Source organism: Xyrauchen texanus, chromosome 28, assembly GCF_025860055.1.
Source record: "Xyrauchen texanus isolate HMW12.3.18 chromosome 28, RBS_HiC_50CHRs, whole genome shotgun sequence".
NCBI lineage: Eukaryota > Metazoa > Chordata > Actinopteri > Cypriniformes > Catostomidae > Xyrauchen > Xyrauchen texanus.
Window position 1 is genome coordinate 41,621,782 of NC_068303.1, and position 14,408 is coordinate 41,636,189.

The following is a 14,408-nucleotide window of genomic DNA, read 5'->3' on the forward strand; positions in this document are numbered from 1 at the left end:
TGATAAGACGTTGGAAACAGCAGCGTGAGGAATTGACTCAGTGCAAAAACACAACTAAATCTGAAGCTATTCAACTCCGACACCGAAGGAGATGACTTCAGTGGTTTCATGTGCACAAGAGGAGGAAGATAGTGACCAATTACTTTCTTGGTAGGCTACTGTTTACTGCAAATGTTTTATTACAAGCCGTGTGTGGCAGCGGGGGCGTGGTCAAGCGCCCGTCCGGGAGAGAAAAGCTGTAAGGGCGCTTACACCTGCGCTAAATTATGTCTAACACCGGTGTCTAATTTCAAGTGCCCTGCTTCACGTGTCCTTCTTGGGAAAACTGTCACACGGGCACCAGTGTGACAGTTTTCAGCAGGGCATTTGACGTTCCAGGTAAGGCTTTTAATGGCCACAGCAAGTTTTACAATCAATTTTATAAAGTTTCTCAATTCTTCTATGCACCAACACTAGACTGACGTGTCACTCTCTCAGCTCTGTGGCTGCTGCCTTTTTATGCCGCTCTCCCCATGCTTACTGAAATTAGACACAGGTGTTAGACATAATTTAGCTCAGGTGTAAGCGCCCTTACCTTGTTCCGGGCACCCGGCAGGGGGCGGGTTCGTGACTGAGGAGGAGATCTGATGCTGGCGTCCTCTGGACTCATCTGAACCGGCCGGCCAGGGAACAGTCGTGGGGCTGAGGGTGGAAGCACCGCATCCTGGGTGCCAAGACTGTTGAGGCCTGAAAGCAAAGTGCTGTGAGAATGGCATTTGCGGGCCATGTGACCCAGAGGTAAAGGAAATAGCTCTTTTATTGAGAATTTGGGTACCGCAGCCCCCATCAGGGGGTGCGGCAAATGAAAAAACAAAAGATTCTCCTCCCGGCCCTCCACCGGGGGACGGAGTGGTCTTACCACCTCCGGAGCTAACTTCTCGTCCTCTGGGTCTGCTGTCTCAGGGACGCTTGGGAGCCTTCTGGGTCCTCGAAGGGGTCCGTGAGGCAGGGGGCGTATGCTTCCTGCGGTTTGCTCGACGCCGGGGCTGAGAGCTGGGCCCAGGTTGGGGCGGAGCAGAAGGTCTTCTGGCTGCGGGAGGACGCCCTCGGCGAGCAGGTGGGGCCTGGGCCATGGCGGCAAGCTTGCGGCGCGGCATGATGTGCGAAATGGCCTCCGTCTGCTTCTTCACCAGGGAGAACTGCTGGGCAAAGTCCTCAACGGTGTCGCCGAAGAGGCCGAACTGGGAGACAGGGGCGTTGAGGAAACGAGTCTTGTCAGCTTCACGCATCTCAACCAAGTCCAGCCATTGCTGACGTTCCTGGACCACCAGAGTGGCCATCGCCTGCCCGAGTGCCTGCGCTGTGACCTTCGTCAGCTCTCAGGGCGCAGGTCGGTCGCTGAGTGCAGTTCCTGCAGCGTGTCGGGATCAGGGCCACCCCGTGCATGTTGGCGAAGTGCCTTGGCTTGGTGGACCTGCAGGAAAGCCATGGCATGCAGGGCGAAGCGGCGCGTCCGGTAGCGCTGTAGGCCTTCGCGGTGAGCGAGGATGTTGCTCTACAGGACCGGGAAGGGAGTACAGGGTGGCCCGCCAGGTGGTAGTGCTTCGGGACATAAGTGGAGCGCAACAGCTCTATCCACCTGGGGATCTCCGTGTACCGCGTGGCGCTCCGCCGTCGAGGGTGGCGAGGGCGGATGAGCAGGTGGCGGTGCGACGAGTGGAGAGGGGTGCTCTCCACGAAGACGTCAGCTCATCATGCACCTCCGGAAGAAAGGAACCGGGGCGAGGCTGTGAGCGGCGTCCACGCCCAAGAACCAATCGCCCAGCCGTGATGGCTGTGGGGAGGATGGAGGGTTCCAATCCAGGCCCACGCTGTTGGCTGCCCGGAAAGCATATCGGACATCTGTGCATCGGCCTCCTCCTGGGCGTGCAAGCCCGAAGGCGGCAGCCCAGAGGAGCCCTCAGCATCAGAGCCCACGCCCTCTGATGTCGCAGCGAACTCATCTGCTACCATCGCAAGAGGGTAGGCAGACTGGCTGTGAGGCGAGTCGCCGCCACCTCAAGCGGGGACGGGAGTCAACGAGCGTGCTGGGGCGCGGGTGGTCCGAGGGGGCGTACCCGGCGGAGCTGCACCCGCTGCCATCCCCGAATCGCCTCCATCGCCAGCCGCATCGTCCTCAATCCCGTGGGAAGAAGAAGCGACGCGGGGGGGCGGCTGGAGTGGCTTGCTTACGGTTGTAAGCAAGCCGCGACCGCAACGTTGTCATGGTTATGTTCTCGCAATGAGAACATGAACCATCCACAAACGCAGCCTCAGTGTGATCACTGCCCAGACACACGAGACAACGCCTGTGGCCGTCGGAAGCGGAGAGTACTCTACCGCATCCAGGAACAACACGGGCGGAAAGGCATCTTTATAAAGACGCGTCCTTAAAAGGACGTTCAACGCGGCTGTGTTTTTTGCTCTTTTAGAGGAAAGTACTCTTTTAAATAAAATCACTCTTTTATGAATGAAAGAACTCATGAGAGATCTTTCTTATCTGCAACTGTTGATGCGCTCAGGGGCAGGAAGTGCACAGCCGTGCAAACAGGAGAAAGCCGCTGTTGTGCGCCGTAGAATCCAACAGCATGCAGCAGAGGATAGCAGGAACTCGGTGTGTAAAACGCAGCAGTCTGCAAACACGACCATCGGCTTAAATACCCGTTTTTTCATAGTTCAGAGGTGAATATCGGCGCTCAAGAGAGACCCCTAGTGTCGCTTCTCTGACACAACGTGGAGAGAGCGACAGAAGGGGAACTTCTGATTTATCATAATTTATCTTATATCAAACTAAAAGAATCATTAGTTTTAAGAACTGTAGGTATTGAAGTTTCAGCATTTGTAAAAAATGGAAATATATAGTCTGTGTATAGTGGAATTTTATGAACTGACTGGCCAATCTCAACACCTTGGATATCAAAGTGAGTTCTAAAAGTCTCTGCAAGGGGTTCCAGAATTAAGGCAAAAAGTTGAGGGCAAAGAGGGCAGCTAGTCACCAATATTTTCTTAGCCATCAGACTTCTTTCTATTGGTGGAAAACTAGCAGCCTATCCTATACTTTTTATTTTTAGCAAGTGTGTATTTTCAGCAGAAAAATTATGTAGTGACACAATGACTCACTGGGCCATTTTTGTCATGTGGTCCTTGCTGCACATCACAAGTGTCTGTTTTTGCTCTGGCCCTGTTCTATTTATATGCTTTTCTCATTATAATTGCTTATATCACATTTACAAGTTTTTACTGATACAATGTTTGTTAACATTTTTGAAAATATACTATATATTCCTCCCTTTGAGGCTTTTTCACAGTCTCAACATACCTTCACCCAGAGTACAATCTCACAAGACAGTCCCCTTTTAGTACCTTCAAATGACCAATATACATCATACGTTCTTCTACTACTACCTGTTCTTATGGAATTGTATTCTGGAGGGAAAAAAACCAAACATCTCTGTCCACATTTGACTAGGAAAGAGTCAAATATCTTATTCCCATAGCTAAATTCTTTCTCAGGGGTACAAACAAATGTTTTTTTATGCAAAGCATGTGCGTGCAGTCTTTCTTGCATGATATCGAACATATTAATGATTATACTTATTTTAGTAGGTTAATGCACATCAGTAATATCATAAGTAATTTGCTTAATATGAGAGTATGTCCCACAATGTCTGTTTTGTCATGCCATTTTGCTTGTGGCAGCCAGCTGGTCTCCTAGGGCTTTCAATGCTTCATCAGTATAATTAATAAATCTCTGCTGATTGTAATAGATGTAATTTATCCACTCTGTATTTTTATTGGGTGATATCCATACAAATATAGACTCAAAACCTGATTTTATTTAATCTCTAGCCTTGAATTCCTAAGGTATCCCTCTGGGTTGCCCAATTGCATCTAGATAAACATTAGAATCTGGCATGTATGCTCTTTTTTCCCTATGTTTGCTCTTGTCAGTTGTTCTTGGTTCAGTCTGGAATTCAGGTTCTTGGGGGTCCCATGTTAGCATGGTTACTTCTTTGACTAACCTTACTCTTGTACATATTCCTTTCCACTGTTTTGGTAATATGGCTCTTGATTGTTTTCCGTCGCAAAGCCAAAACTAATCTGCTACGGCTTTATTTACCACATTGGAAGATAAAGTATGTTTGTCACAATTTGTAAGGCAGTTCCCCGTAAGTCTGCCCACACATCTTGGAGTTTTAATTACAGAGAAATTGTTCTCTATTATTGATGTTGCATACACCGGTTCATTAAACTTAATTGTATCCTCATGATAATACATATTTTCATCCAGGTGCCTCATTACCTCACAATTTCCTCTAAACTTTCCCATTTTTATCTCTCCTTTGGATCTATTGAAGCATTCATATTCCAGATCTCAATTTATAACGTATATTTACATCTATTTACATCTTGTTCTTCTCCCGTTTCTCTTTCTTCCTCAGGGGACGTTACATTTAAATCTTCCTGTTCCCCTTCTGCTCCAGGTGCCTGGTTTTGTGGTAGGTCCAACATATGAGCCCTAGTGCAGTGATTCAAATGGTACCACGTTGTGCTACCTTCTACCTGCACTAATGTTGGGGTTGCCCTTACTACCTTGTAAGGTCCTGACCTTCTGGGTTCTTTCCACCTCCTTCTGAACACTCGGTACACTAGGTTTCCAGGAACTACTGGACAAGGTTCTTTCTCCTCTTGCCTGGGTCCTCTGTTCTGTTCCTGTGAATACATTTTATATGTATAGCTGTCAATTGTCTCATGTAGGCTTTTAGTTCCATCTCTAACTGTTCTAGAGGTGGGCCTTCATAGGGACTCCTTAGATATGGTACAGGCATGGGTCTACCTGTTAGCATCTTGTGTGGTGTTAGATTGGTAATTCTGTTCATCTGCATACAGTATTTAATTAAAGCAAGGGTTAGGGCATCAAAATAATTGAGTTTAGTTTCAGTACAGATTTTAACAATCTTGGATTTCAGAGATCCATTTACCCTTTCTACCATTCCTTGTGATTTTGGATGGTAGACACATATTAATCTTTTGTTTTATCCTTAGTTGTTGTATCCCTTTTTTCTGTTTTTTGAATGAATGCTGAACCATTATCTGAGCTAATTTGAGATGGTATGCCAAATCTTGGACTAACCTCTCTGGTCAGAAATTCGATCACAGTTTGAGCTCCCTGATCTGCTGACGGTACTGCTTCTACCCATCTACTAAACCTATTTATCATCTATTACTACCAACATATATCTTTTGACTTGGATTGATCTTATCCTATCCACATAACCATATGTTTAAATGGTCCTTCTGGAACTGGTATGTGACCTATTGGTGTGGATGTGCCCTTCCTGACATTATGTTTCACGCAGATTTCACATTCAGCTAAAAATTAATCTTCCATTGCCTGTAGATACGGGGACCAATATCCTTGTCGTTTAATCTTCTAATAACCTCGCCCCTTGTGCAATTGTCAAAACCATGCACATCGGAGATTAGAATATTCAGAAGTGCTGTTTGAGCAATCATGTGTCCTTCATGGGACCACCATATACCATTTATATCCCTACTTGCACCCCTTTGTTGCCAGATCGTCTGTTCAGAAGGGCCTGCTTGGTGTTGTGTTCATGCAACATCATCCAATTGGGGTTGGGGCTGAAGTAAAATTTCTACTGTTGCAATTATTGCTATCAGACATCCTGAAGCCTTATTGGCATATAAGTCAGCAGCATTATTTCCTTGGATGACAAAGTCATTGCCTTTTTTATGGGCTTGACAATTAAATATGGCCAATCTTTTTGGATGCATCATTGCTGAAATGTGTTTAATTATCTGATCATTGTGCTGAATTGGCGTTCCATCACTCTTTTTAAACCCCCTCTGTTTCCAGACTGCTCCAAATAGATGACACACTCTGTGTGCATAGGTGGAATCTGTATAGATGTTTATAGTTAGATTTTTGGTTAGCAAACAGGCCTCTGATAGTGCTTTTAGTTCAGCAAATTGTGCTGAGAATGGTTGTTCACGATGCTGAACCACAATTGGGACAACATAAAAATGTCTTCCTTCCTGACAATGGCATACCCAGCATGATTTCTCAGATGGGTTTCTCTAATTTTGATCCTGACTGGATTAGCAGATTTCACTAACCCTACACCTGTATCATATCTGGAACACAATTTATTCTAGACCTGTTTTTTTTTTTTATTTCAAGCATTAATTGTGCTGTTCTTGTGACAAGTCTTTATTTTTCTTTAGTAGTTACTACGACCCTCGGAATGCGTGTCATGGCTGTGGCACACCGAATTTTCAAATATGTTTTGTCTGATCTGTTTCTTTCAATTTTTGCTTCTCTGCCTTACTCATTTTAGTCCTAAATCTTTTTCCTGACTTCCCTCACCATTACACCATTGGTGAAGTACTCATGGACCTGGTCATCAGAGCATTGCAGCGTGCCAAACCCATGTACAGCTTTTTTAGTCTTGCGAGTAAAGCTCAGATCTATGTGAAGTGGGAAATAGAGAAAGCTTCAAAAGTCTTGAGCAAGAATACACTTCGATAAATTTACTAATAAATCCAAACAAAAAAAAAAAAAAAATATATATATACAGGTCCTTCTCAAAAAATTAGCATATTGTGATAAAGTTCATTATTTTCCATAATGTAATGATAAAAATTAAACTTTCATATATTTTAGATTCATTGCACACCAACTGAAATATTTCAGGTCTTTTATTGTTTTAATACTGATGATTTTGGCATACAGCTCATGAAAACCCAAAATTCCTATCTCAAAAAATTAGCATATTTCATCCGACCAATAAAAGAAGTGTTTTTAATACAAAAAAAGTCAACCTTCAAATAATTATGTTCAGTTATGCACTCAATACTTGGTCGGGAATCCTTTTGCGGAAATGACTGCTTCAATGCGGCGTGGCATGGAGGCAATCAGCCTGTGGCACTGCTGAGGTGTTATGGAGGCCCAGGATGCTTCGATAGCGGTCTTAAGCTCCTCCAGAGTGTTGGGTCTTGCGTCTCTCAACTTTCTCTTCACAATATCCCACAGATTCTCTATGGGGTTCAGGTCAGGAGAGTTGGCAGGCCAATTGAGCACAGTAATACCATGGTCAGTAAACCATTTACCAGTGGTTTTGGCACTGTGAGCAGGTGCCAGGTCGTGCTGAAAAATGAAATCTTCATCTCCATAAAGCTTTTCAGCAGATGGAAGCATGAAGTGCTCCAAAATCTCCTGATAGCTAGCTGCATTGACCCTGCCCTTGATAAAACACAGTGGACCAACACCAGCAGCTGACATGGCACCCCAGACCATCACTGACTGTGGGTACTTGACACTGGACTTCAGGCATTTTGGCATTTCCTTCTCCCCAGTCTTCCTCCAGACTCTGGCACCTTGATTTCCGAATGACATGCAAAATTTGCTTTCATCTGTAAAAAGTTCTTTGGAGCACTGAGCAACAGTCCAGTGCTGCTTCTCTGTAGCCCATTTCCTGCACACGCCTGTGCACGGTGGCTCTGGATGTTTCTACTCCAGACTCATTCCACTGCTTCCGCAGGTCCCCCAAGGTCTGGAATCGGTCCTTCTCCACAATCTTCCTCAGGGTCCGGTCACCTCTTCTCGTTGTGGAGCGTTTTTTGCCACACCTTTTCCTTCCCACAGACTTCCCACTGAGGTGCCTTGATACAGCACTCTGGGAACAGCCTATTTGTTCAGAAATTTCTTTCTGTGTCTTACCCTCTTGCTTGAGGGTGTCAGTGATGGCCTTCTGGACAGCAGTCAGGTCAGCAGTCTTACCCATGATTGCGGTTTTGAGTAATGAAACAGGCTGGGAGTTTTTAAAAGCCTCAGGAATCTTTTGCAGGTGTTTAGAGTTAATTAGTTGATTCAGATGATTAGGTTAATAGCTCGTTTAGAGACCCTTTTCATGATATGCTAATTTTTTGAGATATGTTAATTTTCATGAGCTGTATGCCAAAATCATCAGTATTAAAACAATAAAAGACCTGAAATATTTCAGTTGGTGTGCAATGAATCTAAAATATATGAAAGTTTAATTTTTATCATTACATTATGGAAAATAATGAACTTTATCACAATATGCTAATTTTTTGAGAAGGACCTGTATATATATATATACTCACCTAAAGGATTATTAGGAACACCATACTAATATTGTGTTTGACCCCCTTTCGCCTTCAGAACTGCCTTAATTCTACGTGGCATTGATTCAACAAGGTGCTGAAAGCATTCTTTAGAAATGTTGGCCCATATTGATAGGATAGCATCTTGCAGTTGATGGAGATTTGTGGGATGCACATCCAGGGCACGAAGCTCCCGTTCCACCACATCCCAAAGATGCTCTATTGGGTTGAGATCTGGTGACTGTGGGGGCCATTTTAGTACAGTGAACTCATTGTCATGTTCAAGAAACCAATTTGAAATGATTCGAGCTTTGTGACATGGTGCATTATCCTGCTGGAAGTAGCCATAAGAGGATGGGTACATGGTGGCCATAAAGGGATGGACATGGTAGACTTGTAGTCGAGACTGCCTAAACCGAGACCAAGACACTACCAAGACCAGAGGGTATCGAGACTAAGACAAGACCAAGACCAAGACAGACCAAGTCGAGACCGAGACCAAGTCGAGACCAAGACCGAGACCAAGTTGAGACCGGAGGGAAAAAAAACTTTTATGCTGCCTTTATTTGATTTTTGGAGCTTGAAAAGACTGTTCTCTGTTCACTTGCATTGTATAGACCTACAGAGCTGAAATATTCTTCTAGAAATCTTCATTTGTTTTTAGCAATTACATATAAAGTAATTCATAATTTATAGGCTTAAGTGCAGGATCCGAAAGTTGGTCGTTTTGTCGCTATGGTTACACACACACACACACACACACACACACACACACACACACACACACAGACAGTTGGTGGTGCGCTCAAAGTCATCTGTCAGTTGTGAAGTTACCCAAAATCTCGTTACTTAGCATGTAACGTTAGTTACACTCTTCATCAGGTTAACGTTAGTTACGTCCTTAGAGAGGCTTGCAAAAAATATGTCCCTAAATAACTTATACCGTACGTGTGAGAAGAACACATGATAAACAACAATAATTCAGCAGATACATGATCTGTTTGGTCATGGGAGGTTGGAAAGGTTTTACCTCAAAGAGTTTGAAAATGCGTAGATAGCTTTCCCTGTGTTTACGCTCCAGGTGTCTGGTGAACGTTGAGGTGGTCCCAGCTGTCTCTGTCAAGCAGACTTTGCAGAATCTACATTTCGCCGAATGCTTCTTTTTATTTGACGATGTGCAGAAGAACTCGTGTTCTACGAAAGCAAATTTTATGACCAAGGAATTCGCTGACATTCTACTGACTGACTGTGCTCTTTACGCTCTAAGCTACACTCACTCACTGAGGCATTTGAAGGCCGCGAAATAATAATGCTGTTGCATTATCGAACGTTGTGTCGTCGTGGATATTGTAGTAGCCTATTGTGTTGCTAAATCCCCCGACCACTATGTCGGTCTGAGACAGCGAGACCTAGACAAGACCGAGAGGTCCGAGACCAAGACAAGACCAAGACCAAAGACCGTCAAGACCGTGACAAGTCCGAGACCACGTAAAAGTGGTCTCAAGACCGGTCACGAGAACAAGATCAGTCTCGAGACATACATCACTATGACATGGTCAGAAACAATGCTCAGGTAGGCCGTGGTATTTAAACGATGCCCAATTGGCACTAACCCAGATAGCAATAAGTCGGCGGTCCGCCGGCGGCGCGCCGGTGGCAGTAGAAGCGGCAGAATGGCGAGATCGCAAACACGTTCGACGGCGGTCCGCCGGCGGCAGCCGCTTTTTAAAAGCGGCAGCCGCCTTCCTACCGCCTTCGTTCCGCGGACGGCCCGCTGGCCAGCCGCCGCTCCGCCGCCGTTATATCGAAGGCGGACCGCGGAGGCAAACCGCTTTTCGAGCGATCTGCGCCGCTTATTGTATATATATATATATTTATTTATAGCATGCAGTTTATCAAGAATAATGATTGATCAAAGCAGACATATTTCCATTTGCCGTTTTTATTCCACATTTCAAATTACAGTAACTGTCATTGAAACAATATGTCAGATCACTGAAATATAAATAACAGAAAAATACAAACATATATACACCCAAAGAAAATGCAGGTTTCCAATTAAATTTTGGTAAAAACAAGCAAAAAAAAAACACTTTTGTAAAAAACACTATTGTAACACTTACAACAATTGTAAATAATATAAAGAGGTCAGCTCTGGGATGAAAAGAATTACCAGTAAACATAAGCAATGAGGATATTTGGTACCAAATAAAGTGCAGGATATCAAATAAATTGAGGTATAACATCATATTTACAAGTCATTTCTAACAATAGGATAAGTGGTAATAATTTAGAGTAAAGCTCTGGAGTAGAATATGCCATTATAACTGCAATGCTGACCTGTGGCACAAGGATTTACAAGCTATATTTAACAATAGAATAACAGTTAAGCACACTGATGGAATGAAAGTAGAATTTTTGGTACTAGTGAAAGTGCATATCAAAAGGTATGAAATAGTATAACCAAGCTATTTTTAATAGAATAACAGTTAAGCACACTGATGGAATGAAAGTAGAATTTTTGGTACTAGTGAAAGTGCAATATCAAAAGGTATGAAATAGTATAACCAAGCTATTTTTAATAGAATAACAGTTAAGCACACTGATGGAATGAAAGTAGATTTTTTGGTACTAGTGAAAGTGCAATATCAAAAGGTATGAAATAGTACAACCAAGCTATTTTTAATAGAATAACAGTTAAGCACACTGATGGAATGAAAGTAGAATTAACTGGTACTAGTTAAAAGTGCAATATCAAATATCAGAGGTATGAAATAGGATTTACAATCTATAATAGAATCGTTAAGCACTGACGGAATGAAATAAGCCAATACTAAAGTCACGGTAAGTAGAATATTTGCTACCAGATAATGTGCAAATATCAAGTATTAGATGTATAATCTAGGATTTATAAGCTATATTTAAAAATAGAATAGTTAAGCACTGTAACAATGAAATAAGCAGCAAATTGTATATTAAATAATTGAGATCTTTGGTATCAAAGAATGTGCAGGATAATGTAAAGTTTTACATTCAACTTAAACATGACAATAAGTGGGAACAAATGCAATTAACAGCAGAAAATCTGGCTGTTGAGAACACAGTCAATCACAATGTCTGGAGTGGTTGGGGTCTGGTTTTCCTCGACCTCCACAATGAGGCAGTGCAAATTGGCACATCTTCAGTGATTCCTCGTGTGCCTGTATAAAAAGACAAACCATCCCATATTCATCCAAGGAGCTGCCCTGAAGGCAGGGTCATGAGAGGAAAAAAAAAAAAAACATCCCATATTCATCCAAGGAGCTGCCCTGAAGGCAGGGTCACGAGATGGGGAAAAATAAAAAAAAAATAAAAAAAAAACAGCAATTTCTAGTGAAGAGTGTGGATTGAGTGAGTTTAGTCTGACACTTTTAGCAGGGGTGTCGGTAGTCAGCCTAGGTTTGAGGGGTCGGCTGTGGGTCCCTCTCAGCTGTGCGGCGCTTTTTCCACCTTCACGGTCAGCTGCTCCTTTCAGGTAACGCGTAACGTTAACCTGGATCGCCTCATCAGTGGCATCCTGGGTTGCCGAGTTCTTCCGGATGGCTCCTGTAGAAAATAAAGATCTGTCATTCCATTTGATTGGCATAAGGTCATACACATCTACTTAAATATAAAAAAAAATAGCCAACTTACTTTGAACAATGGTCTTCAGGAACATGTCTCTAAAACATGCTTTTTCCCTGCACCAGTCCAGGTTGTGTTAATGGAAAGGCGATTAGAGAAGATACTCTCAAGCATTCGCCACACAGTTGTCTTGAGGTCCCTCCCACACTTGATTGCCAAAAACCGAAGCTGAAAGAAAAAAAAAAAAGGGTTACAAATTACATTTCTCTGAAGCTTCTCATAAATTTAAAATGTGACCGGCTGTGGATTCAGACTGTAGAATATGCAGTGTACAATCTTAATTTTAGATAACCCTATGGCGTTATAAACGAAATCAGCACACTTACAAATCGTTGCTGGAGCTCTTTATCCTGCCTCAGACTGCTGTCAAGCAACGCTAAATCGTCCTGGGTGTCTAGTGGGAGTAACAGATCCCCTGGCAGGGATAACCCTCCAACGGACACACCGGCACTAAAATGTTGCAGCATAGTGTCCATTTTGATGTCCATGCTTCGCACAACATCGCCAAACTCTCCAAGACGCCGCAGAATTAGGGTCTGATCTGCACCTACAGGGGTCCCCAGAATAAAAGAATAAAGTAGTCAGTCCTGGTCCTTCAACTACTAAACTATGACATTTATATCTAGGTCTACTAGATGTACAGGTTCATAAGTTGTACCTGATTGCCCAGTGCTTGAGCAAACGTCTTTAACATTGTCCCAACTTGCTTCACCTGCTCCTGAAGTGATCCGCTGTCATCCGAGCTACAAAATGAAAGGCATATGGTAATTTTGGACCTACATCACACACAAAAAAGTTAACTTTAAGAAAGAGTGCATGTTCTCACCTGCTGGTGCATTGCTTTCCCTCAGGGCTTGGTTCTCATCCCTCAGGGCTTGGTTCTCATCCCTCAGGGCTTGGTTCTCATTCTGGAGTCTCTGGAAATCTACGTTTAAAAAAATACAACAACTAAAGGCACTTTTTTCAATACTGTTAAAACACTGGACACTAAGACATAGGCCTGGAAAATACCTTCATAGCAGAAAACTTCATGCTGTACACGAGGTGCCAGGGGAGTCCAAGGGCCAATACCTGAGCTGATGACTTTGTCCTATTGAAAATCATTGACATTTAAAAATGTGTGTGGAGTTATTGGATACATGTAATGAATTGGACTTAAATGTAACACTTAGTTTAGCATAACGTATTACATACCTCCAGCGTTTTCACCCATATGCTGCCAGGGTAAATGTGCTGCTGGGGGTGTAAAGCTTAGTACTTGACGAGCTGGGGAGCAAACATAACAGCTTTAATTTCACTACAGAGTATTGCATATTCTGTAATGAAACAATAATTGAACTGTGCAAAGCAAATGGAATGTACAACACACCTCGACACCTTTCATCCACAAACTGCTGCGGTGAGTAACCCGTCAAGTGTCCTAATGAAAAACAGATGATGATTAAAGGATTCCTCTTCTTAAATAGAAGCAATAGTTTCCAAGACAAAAAAACATCACAAATTACATTACTTACTTGTACTCAAACTCTTGGCTCTGTGAAGTGGAGTCTGGATTACTGGGGAGAAACCTGGTTCTGAGAAAGAGGAAACTGACATTTTAAAATCTAACAAAGTGTATAGTTTATTGGCAGGATCACAAATCAAACTTCACAGCACTACATTTTACATACCAGCTCTGAAATCTACAGATGGCTCAACATTTTCCTGGTTTTCTGGAATCGATGCAACCTCTGGAGCATCGGGCAGCACTGAAACCTTGTTACTGGGAACAAGGTTTTCAAAGCTCAAAAGAGGTTGCTGAAACGACAGCACTGCTGGTGCATCTGGAAGACAAGACTCCTCTTCATCAGAAGAGGCCTGGGGTCTGTACTTGGAAGTTAAGCTTCTCTTTCGCTTTCCCTTCTTGTCATCATCTGTCGTTTCATCGCTGGAACCTGTTTGGAAGCGCACCAAATATCTCATTGCCTCTTGCCAAGATTCTAGAGCAGGGAATAATGAATGAAAGTCAGTTATCCACCATAAACAGACAAAGAAATTACACAGATGAAATGCAGGAATATCAAATGCACAAGTCAGACCCATTTACCTGCTCCCTTCATAAACTTAAAATGATGTTTCTCCCAGGTGCTGTGTGGAGACGTACAGCGGATGGCTAAATTGTTTCCCTTGTCTTTTTGCGGAGGTCAAATGGGGCCAATAGCACATGTCATTGCTGAGCCACACTTGCGGAACCACTGCAAATGGCAGATCATCCTCGTTGATAAATTGAACAATGGCAAACAGCATCTAAAATAGAAGAAAGATAGCATAAAGTATACATTTTGATTAATTTTCAGAAGAAAAAAAACAATAACATTCAAAATGCTCACCCCTTCAAAAAAAAAAAAAAAAAAACAAGTGTCATTTTTACAAGTGGATCAACGGAAAACCAGCCTTTCCATCCGGGCAAGGAAGAAGATAATATTTCTTCTGAACATTTGCTATATGGGAAAAGCGGAGTGTATCTGATAGGCCAGATAAATGAAAAATGCCCAGCTTGGAAGATTCCACAGGGTAAGTAAATAAATCGACCATGTTCG

At 43.1% G+C, this 14,408-nt stretch overlaps 2 long non-coding RNA genes across 3 annotated transcripts; both read right to left on the reverse strand.

Annotated features, from left to right (window-relative positions):
* Nucleotides 1-11,878: 11,878 nt before the first annotated feature.
* On the reverse strand, nucleotides 11,879-12,501 carry LOC127621777 (uncharacterized). Its single transcript, XR_007967899.1, has 3 exons — nucleotides 12,488-12,501; nucleotides 12,156-12,376; nucleotides 11,879-11,997 (listed from the first exon to the last, which is right to left on the reverse strand). It is a non-coding gene; the product is annotated as an uncharacterized LOC127621777 (long non-coding RNA).
* A 521-nt stretch (nucleotides 12,502-13,022) lies between these two features.
* Nucleotides 13,023-13,733, reverse strand: LOC127621779 (uncharacterized). 2 transcript variants are annotated; one of them, XR_007967904.1, is made up of 4 exons: nucleotides 13,500-13,733; nucleotides 13,344-13,403; nucleotides 13,199-13,249; nucleotides 13,023-13,095 (listed from the first exon to the last, which is right to left on the reverse strand). It is a non-coding gene; the product is annotated as an uncharacterized LOC127621779 (long non-coding RNA). The 2 variants fall into 2 exon arrangements; XR_007967903.1 differs by having other exon boundaries at nucleotides 13,344-13,733.
* Nucleotides 13,734-14,408: the final 675 nt, after the last annotated feature.